At 44.8% G+C, this 14,737-nt stretch overlaps 1 pseudogene; it reads right to left on the bottom strand.

The window, feature by feature from the left end:
• Positions 1 to 2,625: 2,625 nt before the first annotated feature.
• On the bottom strand, positions 2,626 to 13,533 carry LOC142023574 (ecto-ADP-ribosyltransferase 5-like; annotated as a pseudogene).
• Between the last annotated feature and the right edge of the window lie 1,204 nt (positions 13,534 to 14,737).

Below are 14,737 nucleotides of genomic sequence, written 5' to 3'. Positions count from 1 at the left end.
TACTTTTCCAGCAGGATTTAAAATCATTAATAACTACTCTCTGGGTACGGTTATCAAGCCAGTTGTTCACCCACCTTATAGTAGCCCTATCTAAGTTGTATTTGAGTAGTTTATTGATAAGTATATTATGTGAGACTGTGTCAAATGCTTTACTAAGTCTAGGTATGCTACATCCACCGCTTCTCCCTTATCCACAAGGCTCGTTATTCTATCAAAGAAAGCTATTAGATTGGTTTGACATGATCTGTTTTTAACAAAACCATGCTGGCTGTTCCCTATCACCTTACCACCTTCCAAATGCTTGCAGATGATTTCTTTAATTACCTGCTCCATTATCTTTCCTGGCACAGAAGTTAAGCTGACTGGCCTGTAGTTTCCTGGGTTATTCTTGTTCCCCTTTTTATAAATGGGTACTATATTTGCCCTTTTCCAGTCTTCTGGAATCTCTCCCATCTCCCACGATCTTCCAAAAATGATTGCTAAAGGCTCAGATACCTCTTCTATCAGCTCCTTGAGGATTCTAGGATGCATTTCATCAGGCCCTGGTGATTTGCAGACATCTAATTTTTCTAATTAAATTTTAATTTGTTCTCTTCTTATTTCAACTTGTAAACCTACCCCTTTTTCACTAGCATTCTCTATGTCAGGCATTCCTTCAGATTTCTCAGTGAAGACCAAAACAAAGAAATCATTAAACATCTCTGCCATTTCCAAATTCCCTGTTACTGTTCCTCCCTCCTCACTGACCAATGGCCCTACCCTCTCCTTGGTCTTCTTCTTGTTACCAATGTATTTGTGAAAAGCCTTCTTGTTTCCCTTTATGCTTGTAGCTAGTTGGAGCTCATTTTGTGACTTAGCCTTTCTAATCTTGCTCCTGCATGCTTGTGTTGTTTGCCTATATTCGTCCTTTGTAATTTGTCCTTGTTTCCATTTCTTATACAATTCCTTTTTTAGTTTGAGATCATGCAAGATCTCCTGGTTAAGCCAAGGCAGTCTTTTGCCATGTTTTCTATCTTTCCTACGCAGTGGGATAACTTGCTTTTGGGCCCTTAATAATGTCCCTTTGAAAAACTGCCAACTCTCCTCAGCCGTTTTTCCCCTCAGTTTAGCTTCCCATGGGACTTTACCTACCAGCTGTCTGAGTTTACCACAATCTGCCTTCTTGAAATCCATTATCTCTATTGTACTGTTTTCCCTTCCACCCTTCCTTAGAATTGTGAACTCTATGATTTCATGATCACTTTCACCCAAGCATTCTTCCACTTTCAAATTCTCAATAATTTCCTCCTTATTTGTTAAAATTAAATCTAGAACAGCTTCCCCGCGGTAGCTTTTTCAACATTTTGGAATAAAAAGTTGTCTGCAATGCAATCCAAGAATTTATTGGACAGTCTGTCCCCTGCTGTATTAGTTTCCCAACATATACCTGGATAGTTGAAGTCCCCCATCACCACCAAATTCTGGGCCCTGGATGATTTTGTTAGCTGTTTAAAGAAAGCCTCATCCACCTCATCCACCTGGCTAGGGGGCCTGTAGTAGACTCCTAGTAGGACCTCATCCTTGTTTTTTACTCCTCTGAGTCTAACCCAGAGACTTTCAACCCGTCCATCTCCTATGTCCATCTCCACCTCTGTCCAAGTGTGTACATTTTTAATATACAAGGGAACACCTCCTCCCTTCTCTCCCTGTCTGTCCTTCCGAAGCAGGCTGTATCCTTCAATACCAACATTCCAATCATGAGTATTATCCCACCAAGTTTCTGTTGTTGATATCATAGTTGTATTCATTTATTAGTACTTCCAATTCTTCTTGTTTATTTCCCATACTTCTTGCATTTGTTTATAGGCATCTCAGACATTGATTTGGTCTTGCCTCCCAGTTTTGCCCTGGCCCTCTTTTTACTCTCCCAGTGTAGCCCATACTCCCTCCCACTTCAAGTTCATCTCCCCGGTATCCATGCTCTCCACTTACCTTCAGGCTTTGCTCCCCTGCCCCCATTTTATAAGAAAAGAAAACTAAGTTTGTTTGTAAGAAAAGGGAACTAACTTTATTTTATAAGAAAAGGGAACTAAGTCGGCATTAATTTGGGAAATCATTACATACGGGGTCCATAGACCAAGAGAACCCCCTCCCCAAGTGAATGGGAAACAGAAAGTTCAACTAATAAAAGTCTAACATTTTCTATGAGATCCTCCTGGGTGCTTCTGGCTCCGCTCACACCTGAGGGCACAGTTGTGATCTTATCTGTGGGGTGAGATGCAGTCCACAGGGGTGAAAACAAAGTTTGCCCTGGCCAGATCCTGACACTTTTACCGCAGTCATCAAAAATTAGAGCAAAAGTACTAGCCTGACAGGAACACAAGAAATTATTTCTATAACAAGTATCTGTGTATGGGTCTAGCATTGTAAAACAAATCCTGCTAGAAACAGCGCTATCAGCTTTCATTTTGATCTACTAATGCACAGTGTATAACTAAAGCTTGCCCAAGCAGATGTCACTAATACTGCATCCAAGTTCCTGGTTAACTGTTGAAGCCCTAGCAGAAGAGTGGGATGGCTTTGGATCTGGACATTGCATCCCCATGATTTGTGTTAGGGAAAAAACAAAGAGCGAGAATAAAAAAATTAGGAACCAGCAAACATCTTCAGAGCAGCAACATGGATGAGGATGACAGATCCTCCAAACCGTGAAGGGATCATTTTGCTGGGGAAGGTAAGGCCTCCTCGGGTAGCTGCTGGTGAGAAACAGCAAATTAAAGAATTGTTAGGAAATCATTCCAGATGGACAGAGATCCTTAAAGCTGGACACTGCTGTCCTGCTCACAAGCTAGTGGAACCTGCTGATTGCAGAGGGACAACACTAATTCATTTCCCCTCAGCAGGACACCCCAGCCCGGGATTTACCTGGGACATTCACCTCACTGGTGCTGTATTTCCCCTGATTCCTCCCTTCGCAGCCTGTTTGTTCCTTTGCTGTGAATCATTAATCCATATGTTTCCCTCAAGCCAGTTCCAAAGACTCAGGTTAGAGATTATCTAGGGTGTAAGCGTATTCCAGTTCTGACTGATAAAGCCCTGAGTCTGCGGAACACTGGCTGCAGACACCAGTAGCACCATTCCTGGTGGGCTATTTATTTGCTTTAAGAGAAAATGCATCATGTGAGGGTCTGGGATATTTGGGTCCCTGGATTATTCTGGATAATCTAAATGGTGTATGAACCATGATTTGGTCACCGGCATCCAAGGGAGCGTGACTCCTTATATCACCCCAGGGAAGACAACCCTGACAGAAAACCCCCCCACTGCCTTGTGGGTAGGTTGGGGAGATCCAAAGGCTATGGGAGTAAACCCAGACAGAAAATTCAGAGTGGAGACCCTGAGGTGGTTAGCAGGGAGGATTCATCAAACCTGCTTTCCAGCATCTCCTTGAAGTCACCTCAGTTCCAAACTTACCGACTTCTGTCTTTCCTTTGGATTCAACTGGGGCAACTGAGAGCAGGACAGTGCCACTTGGGCAGCGCACTTGCTCCAAACACTAGCCCAGGCAATGCGGCGTGTAAGAGGGAGCCAAATGGAGAGGACCCTCCATCCTTGCTGATAGCATGGAAACAACGCGGGAAGTGGCAGTTACGGGTTAAAAGCCTTCCTCAAATGGTGAAGAGGAGGATGCCACAGGTCACTTTCATTGGTGGGGGAGTCATCGTGCTGCACCGGTCAGTTACGTCCCACCTCAAGTCGGGCAGCCCCCAGTCAATAAGGTGCTGACCCACCACATCTGCCTTCCTCATTGGGTGCATTGGGATAGACCAAAATAAAAAAGCAGATGTAAATGAGATACCCGTCATAAAACAAAATAATACATCAACTTGCTGTCTCGGTAGCTGGAATGTGCAGACCATGTGTCTGGGACTTGAATCTGCCTCTGACCTTACAAACACAGACTCAATATGGAAAACTGCAGTCATAGATCAACAGCTACACAAACAGAACATCAATGTGGCTGCTCTCCTTGAAACTAGGCTGGCAGATGCTGGGTCAGTGAAACAAACCAACTACACTTTCATCTGGAAGGGCTTGAGTACAGAGGAACAGCACCTCTACAGAGTTGGATTTGCTGTTCAGAACTATCTGCTGAAATCTATCAATATGCCCACAGCTGAATCAGAGCCCATTATATCCTTGAAGTTCAGCACCAAGTCAGGATCTGTCAACATCACCAGCGCTTACACACCCATGTTGGCGTCATGCACCAAAGACAAGGACCACTTTTATTATATTCTTCCGAAAGTCATCAACTCCTTTCCAACTCATGAAAAACTGTACATCCTTGGTGACTTCAATGCAAGAGCTGGACACGACCATCAGTCCTGGCCTGTCTGCCTCGGTCATCACAATATTGGGAAAATGATCAAAAATGGTCAAAGGCTTTTCAAATTCAGCTCTCTGAATCAGCTCTGCATCACTAATACTTTCTTTAACTTGAACGAGTGATGCCAGGTTTCATGGCACCACCCCAGGTCCAGTCACTGGCATCAACTTGACTTTGTACTGGTCCACAGGAAACATCTCAACACCATCAAATTTACATGCACGTACCACAGCACAGGTTGTGACACGGATCACTCCTTGGTCATCAGCAGAGTGAAAATCATCCCAAAAAAACCTCTATATGACAAAGGAATGCAAGAAGCCAAAGACTAATATCTTCCATACCAGCGATGCGCTGAAATGCTCTGTCTTTGCAGACAATCTCACTCGCAAAATGGAACACAACCCTGACCAACAAACCGTTGCTGAAACATGGTCCATGCTGAGAGCTGCAATATATGAATGTGCCAAATCTGCCTTTGGAACATGTAAATTCTCTAACAAAGACTCATCATCATCAACAATCGTGAGCTCCACGCCTGTTGGTGTCCGATGCCTCTCTCACTATTTCCTTCCTTCTTTCCCTGTCCAGTGCGGAGTGGCTTAGTTTCTGTAGACTAGCTCCTCACCAATCCACTGTATCATCTATCCATTCTCTGTGAGGTCGGCCTCTCCTATTCGAACGGTCCATTATGCTGAATACCGGGGTCTTGAATTTTCATTTGTCGTTCATTCTGCAAATATATCCAAATAGTTGTAGCTTCTGTTTTACAACCTGGTGCAGCAGGTTCTCTTTCAGCTGTATCTTCCTATATAATTCCTCACTGGTGACCTTGTGCATCCATCCTATTCTCAGAATCTTTCTATAACAACTCCTTTCGAACACCAATATTCTTCTTTTTGAATCTTTCATTATCACCCATGTCTCACAGCCGTACAACATGCTGCTGAATACACACGTTTTCAAGACGCTCAGCTTCGTTCTTAAGCTAATTACTTTGCTTTTCCAGATCTTATCCATCACCTTCAAACTCACTCTTGCTTTCACTATTCTAGTCACTATTTCCTTCTTACAGTCTAGATCATATGTTATGTTGCTCTCCAGATATGTGAACTTCTCTACATTTTCTAGTTCAATACCATCGACACTGATCTTCCTTCCTACTTCTTTATCTCCAAATACCATTGTTTCTGTTTTACCGATGTTCATAATCAGTCTGTACCGCCTCCCTTCTTCGTTTAACACCTGCACCGTTTTCGCAAGCTTCTCCTCATCTTCCTCAATGATAACTATATCATCCACGAACCTCAAGTTGTTAATTCTTTTCCCATGCACAGATATCCCCTCTACTTCTTCCTTGATCTTGTCCATCACTCTCTCCAGATGTGCGATGAAGATACTTGGCAATATTGGATCTCCTTGTCTCATACCTCTACTTGTTTTAAGCCAACTTCCCAACTCCCCACATGTTCTCACCACTGCCTTCGCATTGTCACTGATATCCTTCAACAAGTGTACCAGTCTGCTATCCACTCCGTATGACTCCAATGCTGTCCGTCACTTTCTGATCTATACTGTCAAATGCCTTTTGAAAATCGACAAAGCAAGTATATACGTTCTTGTTCTTTCATCAAGCTTTCTCCGCTATCAGTCTTAGTGCCAATATCTGCTGTATGGTACTTCTATCTTTTCTGAATCCCGCTTGCTCATCTGCTATATGTTCTTCTATCTGCGATCTTAATCTCTCAGTCAGTATCATCATCAGCACCTTACCTAGATAACTCGTTAGGGCAATTGTTCTGTATTTCTTGCACTCCGATGTACTTCCTTTCTTGGGTATTGTCTAGCACAGATCTTGTCCATTCCTTAGGTGCCTTCACTTCTTTCCACGCTATATTACATAGTCGGTGTATTTCCTGAATCATGCTGTCTCAGTCATATTTGATCATCTCTCCAGTGATCTTATCATTTCCAGGGCTCTTGTTCTTTTGTCATTTCACTGCTTTTTCTACTTCCTCCTTTGAAATATCGGTCTCGCTCTCGATGCTCAATGGAGATATCTCATTCAGTTCTTCAATCAGTCTCTCTGAGACACCTGGGTCCAGCAGTGCTTTGTATAGATCGGTGCAGTATCTCGTCCATTGCTGCACAATCTTCTCCCTGTTCATGAGCACTTCTTCGTTCTCATCTTTGATCGTCATCTGCTCTGGTTGCCATTTCCTACTAATATTAATAATTGTCTTATACACCTCCCTGGTCTTACATTCGCCGTAATACCGCTCTATGTCTTCACAGAACAAAGACTGGATCAATGAACAATGCTGACATTCTTAGGCCTCCTCTTGAAGAAAAACACAAGGCACATCTGAATAAGATAAAAACCCATCTCAAACCACAAAAGATCAACTTTGACATGCAAGATCTGTTCCTCAGAGAGAATCCAGGCGATATGTAAACAAGTATTGGGCCGATCTATGTTCTAATATTCAAAAGACGTCTGATTTGGGCGACCTGAAACTATGTATGATGAATTGAAGAAAGCACTTGGACATTACCAAAGTCACCCCACTAAAGCATTTAAATGGACAGGTGATCACAGACAAAAGATGCAGAAGTCCAGATGGATGGAACACTACTCAGGTCTTTATACCCACGAGCGTACAACACAATCTGAACTTGACAACCTCATCCCAACTCTTCCAGAAATGTCTGAGGTAGATGCAGATCCTACGGAGGAGGAACTTTCTCAAGCTCTTGATGCTCTGTCCAATGGAAAAGCACCAGGAAATGACAGAATCCCTTCTCAAGTCCTGAAGGAAAACAAGGCTGTGGTCTTCCTTCCTCTATGATTTACTCATAAAATGTTGGAGAGCAGGAGATGCCCCACACGAAATGAAGGATGAAAACATCATCACTCTCTATAAAACCAAAGACAACAAGGGTGACCACGACAAGTACAGAGGCATCTTATTACTGAGCATCACAGACAAAGCATTTGCCCGTGTCATTATCAAACTCCTTCAAAAACTTGCAGATCGAGTCTATCCAGAAACAAAATGTGGCTTCAGGGCTGGCAGGTGAACAATGGACATGATTTTCTCACTTCAACAACTACAGGAAAAATGCAGAGAACAAGGAAAGCTGTTATTCATAGCATTTATGGACTTAACAAAGGCATTTAACACAGTTAGCAGCTCATGACTAAACAGAGTTAAACCAAGATTGGCTGCCCACTGATCCTACTCAAGCTCATAATATTCTTTCATGAAAACATTAAAGCAACAGGCAATATGATGGATCTACGTCAGAACCGTTTGCAATGAACAGCGGAGTCAAACAAGGGTGTGTTCTTGCCCCATCCTCTTCAGCATATTCTTCTTAGTTCTACTAAACTGTGTATTTCAAAACTAATGCAGTGATGTATTTCTCTGCACAAGATTAGGTGTCTCTCTCTACAACCTGGCAAGACTCAAGGCCAAAACTAACGTCAAGAAAGTCCTCATTAGGGAACTTCTCTTCGCAGATGTTGCAGCTCTCATTGCTCATAATGAAGACACGCTACAGTCACTGATGGATTCTCTGTCCAGAACCTGCAAGTCGTTTTCCCTTGACATAAGCATGAAGAAAACAGTTCTATTCATTCAAGGTATTCTGCAACCCAATGTCATTCTGGATACCAGCTCTGTAGATGTGGTTGAACAATTCACTTATCTTGGATCTACTGTCACCACAAACCTATCCATGCATGAAAAACTGAATATCAGAATCAGGAAGGCAGCTACCATTTTCGGCAGACTTATGAAACAAGCATGGAACAATCCTAACCTGACAGTGAAAACAAAGATGATAATCTACCAGGCATGTATATTGAGTATCCTGCTATATGGTTCTGAGGCATGGACCACCTACTCAAACCAGGAGAAAAAACTAAACAGCTTCCATCTTCGCTGCCTCCGCAGAGTTATGAATATCAACTGGCAAGATAAAGTTTCAAATGTCTTCCCAAAGAAATCCTCATTGGTGAACTGTCATGTGGGTTGAGAACATGAGGAAGTCCAAAGCTAAGATTGAAGGATACATACAAAAATGCCATGAAAAAATTCAACATTGATCCAAAATCCTGGGAATCTACATCATCAGATCGAAATACCTGTTGACGATTGCTACAACAGGGCACATCCTCCTTCGATAGTATATGTGCAAGCCACGCAAGAGGACATGCGGTTATTGCAATTGGCTGTACAAATCCAATATTGGACGGATAAGCCACGAGAGTAGCTGCAGACTGAAAAGCTGCCCACAGAGCCTCACTGCCGCTGCTAATCAGTGACTCTTGAAACAAAAAGAGGCCATAGATAGAGGGGAAAATGTAGAGCTGGGCAGAGAAGGGCCTTTCCCTTTTGCGAAGGATTTTGATATTGGAAACTTTTGTTTTCTTCTCATTGGAAATGAAAACCAAAAATTCTTCACACAAGGGAACAGTGCCTGGGTTCTGAGGCAGTCCACCACCAAACAGGCTCTGGTAGTCCTGAGGTCCATGTGTTCTAGCCATTCCTATTGATAAATTCCAATGAGAATATGTTTCATCATTGTTACGCCCACCTCACCTGGTTAAACAGTTCTGTTTCGTCTTCTGAGAGGGTGTCTTTCCACTGGGGATAGAATTTGCCTAGTTATGAGAGGACGGAGGGCTGTAGGTTGGGGAGGTGAGTTTAGGTTATAGCTCAGAACACTGAAGATGAATCTGTAGTTCTCACAGGGGCTGGGCTCCCTACATTTTCTTTCCTGAAATCAACTGTGCACAGAATTCATTGACATCTGAAGGTGCTCGGACACTAGTCAGGAGGGAAACCGGATAGAAAGAACTTACAGTTAAACCCATTTATTCTCAGCTTGTTTCATGTGTCACGTTTGCCCAGGGGAGCTGCTCTTGGCTCTACACTTCAATACAGAGAGCATGTTATTGTCAAAACAACTGAAAGAAAATGTTCTTTCTTACCAGAGTTGTAAACACATGCTGAGTTCTTCTCTCCTACGGTACAAACAGAGTGTCAATTAAATGCATCGTAGAGTCATAGATAGAGTCATGGAATCACAGGGCTGGAATGGACCTCAGGAGACCATCTAGTCCAGCCCCCTGTTAAAATATGTTATTTTCAACCTCATTTTGTTGTTTCCAAAGAAACGTGATAATTGTCAGACTGGATTCCACCAACAGGCTCCACTTCTAGCCAGGAATCTTGCCTCTGATCGAGGTCAGGTCCAGCTGCATCAGGGGAAGCTGCAAGAAATCCCCTGGTGGACAATTCTGAAATTACTAGCACACAAAAGACTTCTTTGGGTACGTCAATACTTACTGGAAGATTGACTCAGTCAGTGGAGACATGCTAAATTGAACAATCAGGGCTCTATAATGTGCCCTGGTATTCCCCTTTGTCGCAAGGAATAAGAAAGATTGTTGAGGGAGTTTCTCCACTTGACCTCCTGCCGTGAGGACAACCAGAAAAATTGATCTAGGATATATCAGTTCCAGCTATCCAATTGCGTATCTTAAATAGACTTTCTGTCCTCAGTTAGACCTGGTCTTTCCCAACCCTGGCAGTTAGTGACTGTTGAATATCCTCAGGCCCCAGGGACTATTGTCCTTTTAAAAAAAAATTGTTTTATCCGATGTAACAGAATTTTAAAGACTCTGTCTGTGTAAATGGCTAATTCTTGGTTTTAATTCTACTGAGCTCTTGTCCTTATGGAAATCTTGTTGCAATGAGTTCCACAAGTTTACCATGCATTAGTTAACAGGACATTCCCTTGTGCTGGTTAAAATATGTTATCTTCCATTGATTCTTGTTTTATGAGAAAGGGAAAATGGCCATCTCTGATTTGTCACTGCCTCATCTATTAGTAGTAGCCATCCTTCAGTCTGCATAGACTGTGGATCGCGCCCTTTATAGTTTCAATTGAGGACTTCATTTACAGTGTCTACTGTGACTATGAAGACCCACATGAGAGTGACAGTCCCTGCTGCATCTCTTGCAGATGTGGTGGGTGTCTGGCAATCCTTAGTGTGCTTTCTGTGCTCTCGCTTCTCCTCTGCTAGCTGTCTGATCTTCATCTCACCCTTCTGAAGGCCCTTGTGTAACCCCTGCCTCCATCTGCTGCGGTCGTCTGCTAGTTCTTCCCAGTTGTCCAGCTCGATGTCTACCTCTCTGAGGTCTCTCTTGCAGACATCTTTGTAGCACAACTGGGGGTGTCCAGGAGGTCTTTTGCCAGAGGCTAGCTCACCATACAGGATGTCTTTTGGAATCCTTCCATCATTCATCCTGTGGACATGGCCAAGCCAGCGGAGCTGATGCTGCCTGAGGAGGGTGTGCATGGTTGGGATTCCAGCTTGCTCGAGGACGGCTGTGTTGGTCACTCTGTCCTTCCATGATATTCCAAGGATGCGCCTGAGGCAGCGCAAGTGGAAGACGTTCGGCCTCTTTTGCTGGCGGGCATACAGGGTCCAAGTCTCGCTGCCATAAAGGAGGGTGCTGAGGATGCAGGCTCTGTAGACTTGCTGTTTGGTGTGAGTGTACAGCTTGTTGTTATTCCCCACTCTCTTGCTGAGTCTGGACAGAGTTGTGGCCGCTTTTCCGATCCTCCTGTTTAGCTCAGTGTCCAATGACAGGGTGTCAGTGATGGTGGACCCGAGGTAAACGAACTCATGGACGACCTCTAATGTACAGTTGTCAATGCTGCTTGATGGGGATTCAGCAACATCCTGACTGAGTACGTTTGTCTTCTTTAGGCTGATGGTAAGCCCAAAGTCCTTGCACGCTTTGGAGAACTGAGCCAGCAGTTTTTGAAGCTGGTCTTCTGTGTGAAACACTACAGCAGCATCTTCTGCGAACAGCATGTCTCTGATGAGGACTTCCTGCACCTTAGACTTAGCTTTCAGCCTTGCAAGATTAAACAGTTTCCCATCAGATCTTGTGTGTGGCAAGATGCCCTCTGTTGAAGATCCAAAGTCATGCTTCAGGAGGAGTGCGAAGAAGATGCCGAACAATGTTGGGGCAAGCACGCATCCTTGTTTGATGCCACTCCTGATTCTGAAAGCATCCGATAATGCGCCGTCATATTATGTCATCAACAAGGAACTGAAGAGGCTCCGAGTTGATATCGCTGCACTGAAAGAGACATGACTTGCAGATTCGGGATCTCTAAAGGAAAAGGACTACACCTTTTTCTGGCAGGGTAAAGCCCAAGAAGAACCCAGAGAGCATGGTGTTGGCTTTGCTGTCAGAAACACCCTTCTACAAATGGTGGAATTAGTCATGGGCGGATCAGAAAGACTTCTTCGGATCACGCTTCAAACTTGCGCCGGTCCCGTCCACCTGATCAGCGCTTATGCTCCAACCCTGTACGCCACACCAGAAGTAAAAGACAAGTTCAGTGACATGCTTTGTGCTGCTGTAGCGCAAATACCTGCTCGTGAACAACTGTACATCTTGGGTGACTTCAATGCAAGAGTTGGAGCTGATTGGGCCTCATGGCCTTCCTGCTTAGAACACTTCGGTGTGGGAAAAATGAATGACAATGGACAGCGTCTCCTTGAACTGTGCACGTACCACAATCTGTGCCTTATCTATTATGTGGCTTGTTTCCATCGTGTCTCTCTTACGTGTCTCTTCTGCTATTTAAAGCATGTCAGGACCACCGCTAGAACTCTCACCACATCTCTCATTATTTTCAACATGTTTAGAGCTAGTGCGACCAGATCCAAATCTAGTATCCCAGGAAGAACACCTGGGGGCTCCTCTCATGGTGTTACAGTATTTTCATATCATTCTTCATCCCCTCACACACTCTGCTGGCTAACCTCTTTTTTGCTTTACACACCTAGAATTCTGCTGAGCCGAGGTTTTCACTGAGATTTGCACAGCTCCTTAACACCCAGTGAAACTGTTTCTCACAAAGTGCATTACCTTGAATGCATGGCAGTGAATTTTACCGTGACATGGTCTTGCTCATTCACCCATCTTGGTCAGATCTCAGAAGTTCCTCACTGTCTTCCCTAACCTTAGTGCCCTAAATAATGGGCCATCTGCATACTAGGCCACCTGCCTGCTCTCTCCTCTGCAGCCTGTGGCTTAGCTGTGCCCTGAGGGGACACGGCTGCTCTGCCATATCCTGTGAACAAAATTCAGGATGTGTGTGTGTAAAATTGGCAGAAGTCTGTGGCCTTCACCTGTCTCTCTAGTGATCCCCTTGTCATGGTGTCTAGGTGCCTTCTCTGTCCTCTGTGAGCACTTGAGAGCCAGTGTCCACCCACTCCAGCCTGAGCCCTCTCTAGATGCGAGAGTGGTGGCAGCCTGTCTCCCCTGGCGGCAAATCCCTATCTCAGTGTTCCTCCCATCAGCTGTCCCAGCAGTGGGGGTTTCAAATTCCCCACAGCTAATAACCTCACCCAAACGTTTCTTCTGCTCCGCCCAGTACTCACCATCCACGTACGTGCAGTTAAAATGGCTGCAGGTCTGGTTTGTGCTCCGGAGAAAGTAGTGACTCTTGACTTGATTGGACACCCTGAATATCTCATGGACTGGGATCAACACTTCTGCCTGCTCTGGAGAGTGTGAGAAGTTCCTGATATCAACACCGAAGCATGAGTTGATGGTGAAAAATGTGTCTTTGCCAAATCCTTTGGCCACTTGTATCTGAACTGACGAAGAGGCAAATCGTCCAAACCTGATGGGAGCTGATCCTGAGTAGTGAAATATAATGTCACGAACCCCCCGGTACACCGTTGTGTTGTATGTCGCATCACACGTCCCTCATAAGAGCCGTAAGGCTCTGGTCAGATAATAATGAAAGGCTTTGAACTTGAATTTGGCAATGTAATCAGCTTGAGATTCCCAGTTCTTTTCCACTTCCTTGTTAAATACAGTCGGAAAAGCTTCCCCAGAGAATTTTCTGTCATCCGTGCAGGCTACTAGGGCTATTCTGTACTCTTTCTGAAAGCCCTTGGGCAGAGGAATTTTTGATTTTATATCGTTCCATTTTTCTGTTGCTTTTCCCCACACACTGCGAAGCAGCGAGGTCATTTCTTTCTCTAGCAGTTCAGGAGCATGTTTATCCATTTTTGTTTCATACCCTATATATTGGTCATCAAACGCACCAGGTGCCATGTCCAGCGACTTGTCTACTGCCTGGGGGAATAAAGGAACATACAGTCACATTAGCATTTATGTTACAGCAGCACCTGCGGCTCACCCCTAGAGCAGGGTCCCTTTGCTCTCAGCCCTGTACACACACACTGAGAGGGTCCCTGCCCCTAGGAACTTATCTCGAAAGAGACCAGGCAGATGAAAGGTGTGGGAGGGGGAATGGGACTCAGAGACAGACCCCTCAGTGTTGCTTGACAGACATCAGGTTGGTTCCACGATTTCTGGAGGGCAGGAGGCTGATTGATCAGTGGTGTTTATTGCCCCAGCTACAGGGGTGTTCGCTGAACATACCGGTTTGGTTAAATAGCATCTGTTGGGGAAAACAAGCTGAGATGGATAGAAGGGCTCAGGACAAGCCACTTCTCAGCAAACGCTGGAGGGCTGTCAGGGAACAATGCCAGGACTATTAACTTGGACGTTCTGGCTCCTGTACAGCTCACCTGTGGAAGTGCTTGGAGCCCAGCAAGCCCATGCAGGTGATCAGAAGATTGGTGGTAGGTTTAACAAGGACACTCTCTCAGGGAGGGGCAGGCAGCTCTTCAGGGGAGCCAGGCTCAGACACAGTTGCTGCTGGGGTGCAGAAAGCCTGCCTAGATTTGCCCCAGGGGATGAAGCCCATTAGGTCAGACCAATGGGAGTGTGGACTGGGGGCTGTTTTAAAATCCTGGGGAGTGTTACAGGCTTGGGGCAAGATGCCATCCGGCTGCCAAGTGTGTGCCACGTTCTTGCTGGGATACATTAGGCGAGGCTGTCTGGGTGGAAGGCGTAGGCTGCATTGTGTAAAGAGGACTGTGTTTTGGCTTCTTAGTAACCAGTGTTTTATTACAGAGGGTATTTGGTTTCGGGCTTTGTGAATCCAATTGTAGAATAAACCACCAGTTTTGAGGGTTGTCTACCTTCTTCCTTGTGGTTTGCCCGGTATAACCATTCTCAGCGTGGGACCCCAGGAACCACAGTCACATGTGGGTCATCAGGAGCCCAAGCACTAGTGGGCTGCTGGCTGGCACTTGTAGAGCGTTAGGATTCACTGGTGATCACACCCAGCTGGGGTGGCTAGGAATGTCTCCTCTTGGGCTAACCCTGGGATGGGCAGTAAGTTTTGATGGGCGCCACTCCAAAATTTTGCAAGTGGTCCAGGGCCTCATTTTTTCTATGGAAGGACTGT

Source organism: Carettochelys insculpta, chromosome 1 (genome assembly GCF_033958435.1).
Source record: "Carettochelys insculpta isolate YL-2023 chromosome 1, ASM3395843v1, whole genome shotgun sequence".
Classification (NCBI taxonomy): domain Eukaryota; kingdom Metazoa; phylum Chordata; order Testudines; family Carettochelyidae; genus Carettochelys; species Carettochelys insculpta.
Note: the sequence above shows the minus strand (reverse complement) of the source record. Positions and strands in the feature narration are given on the sequence as shown.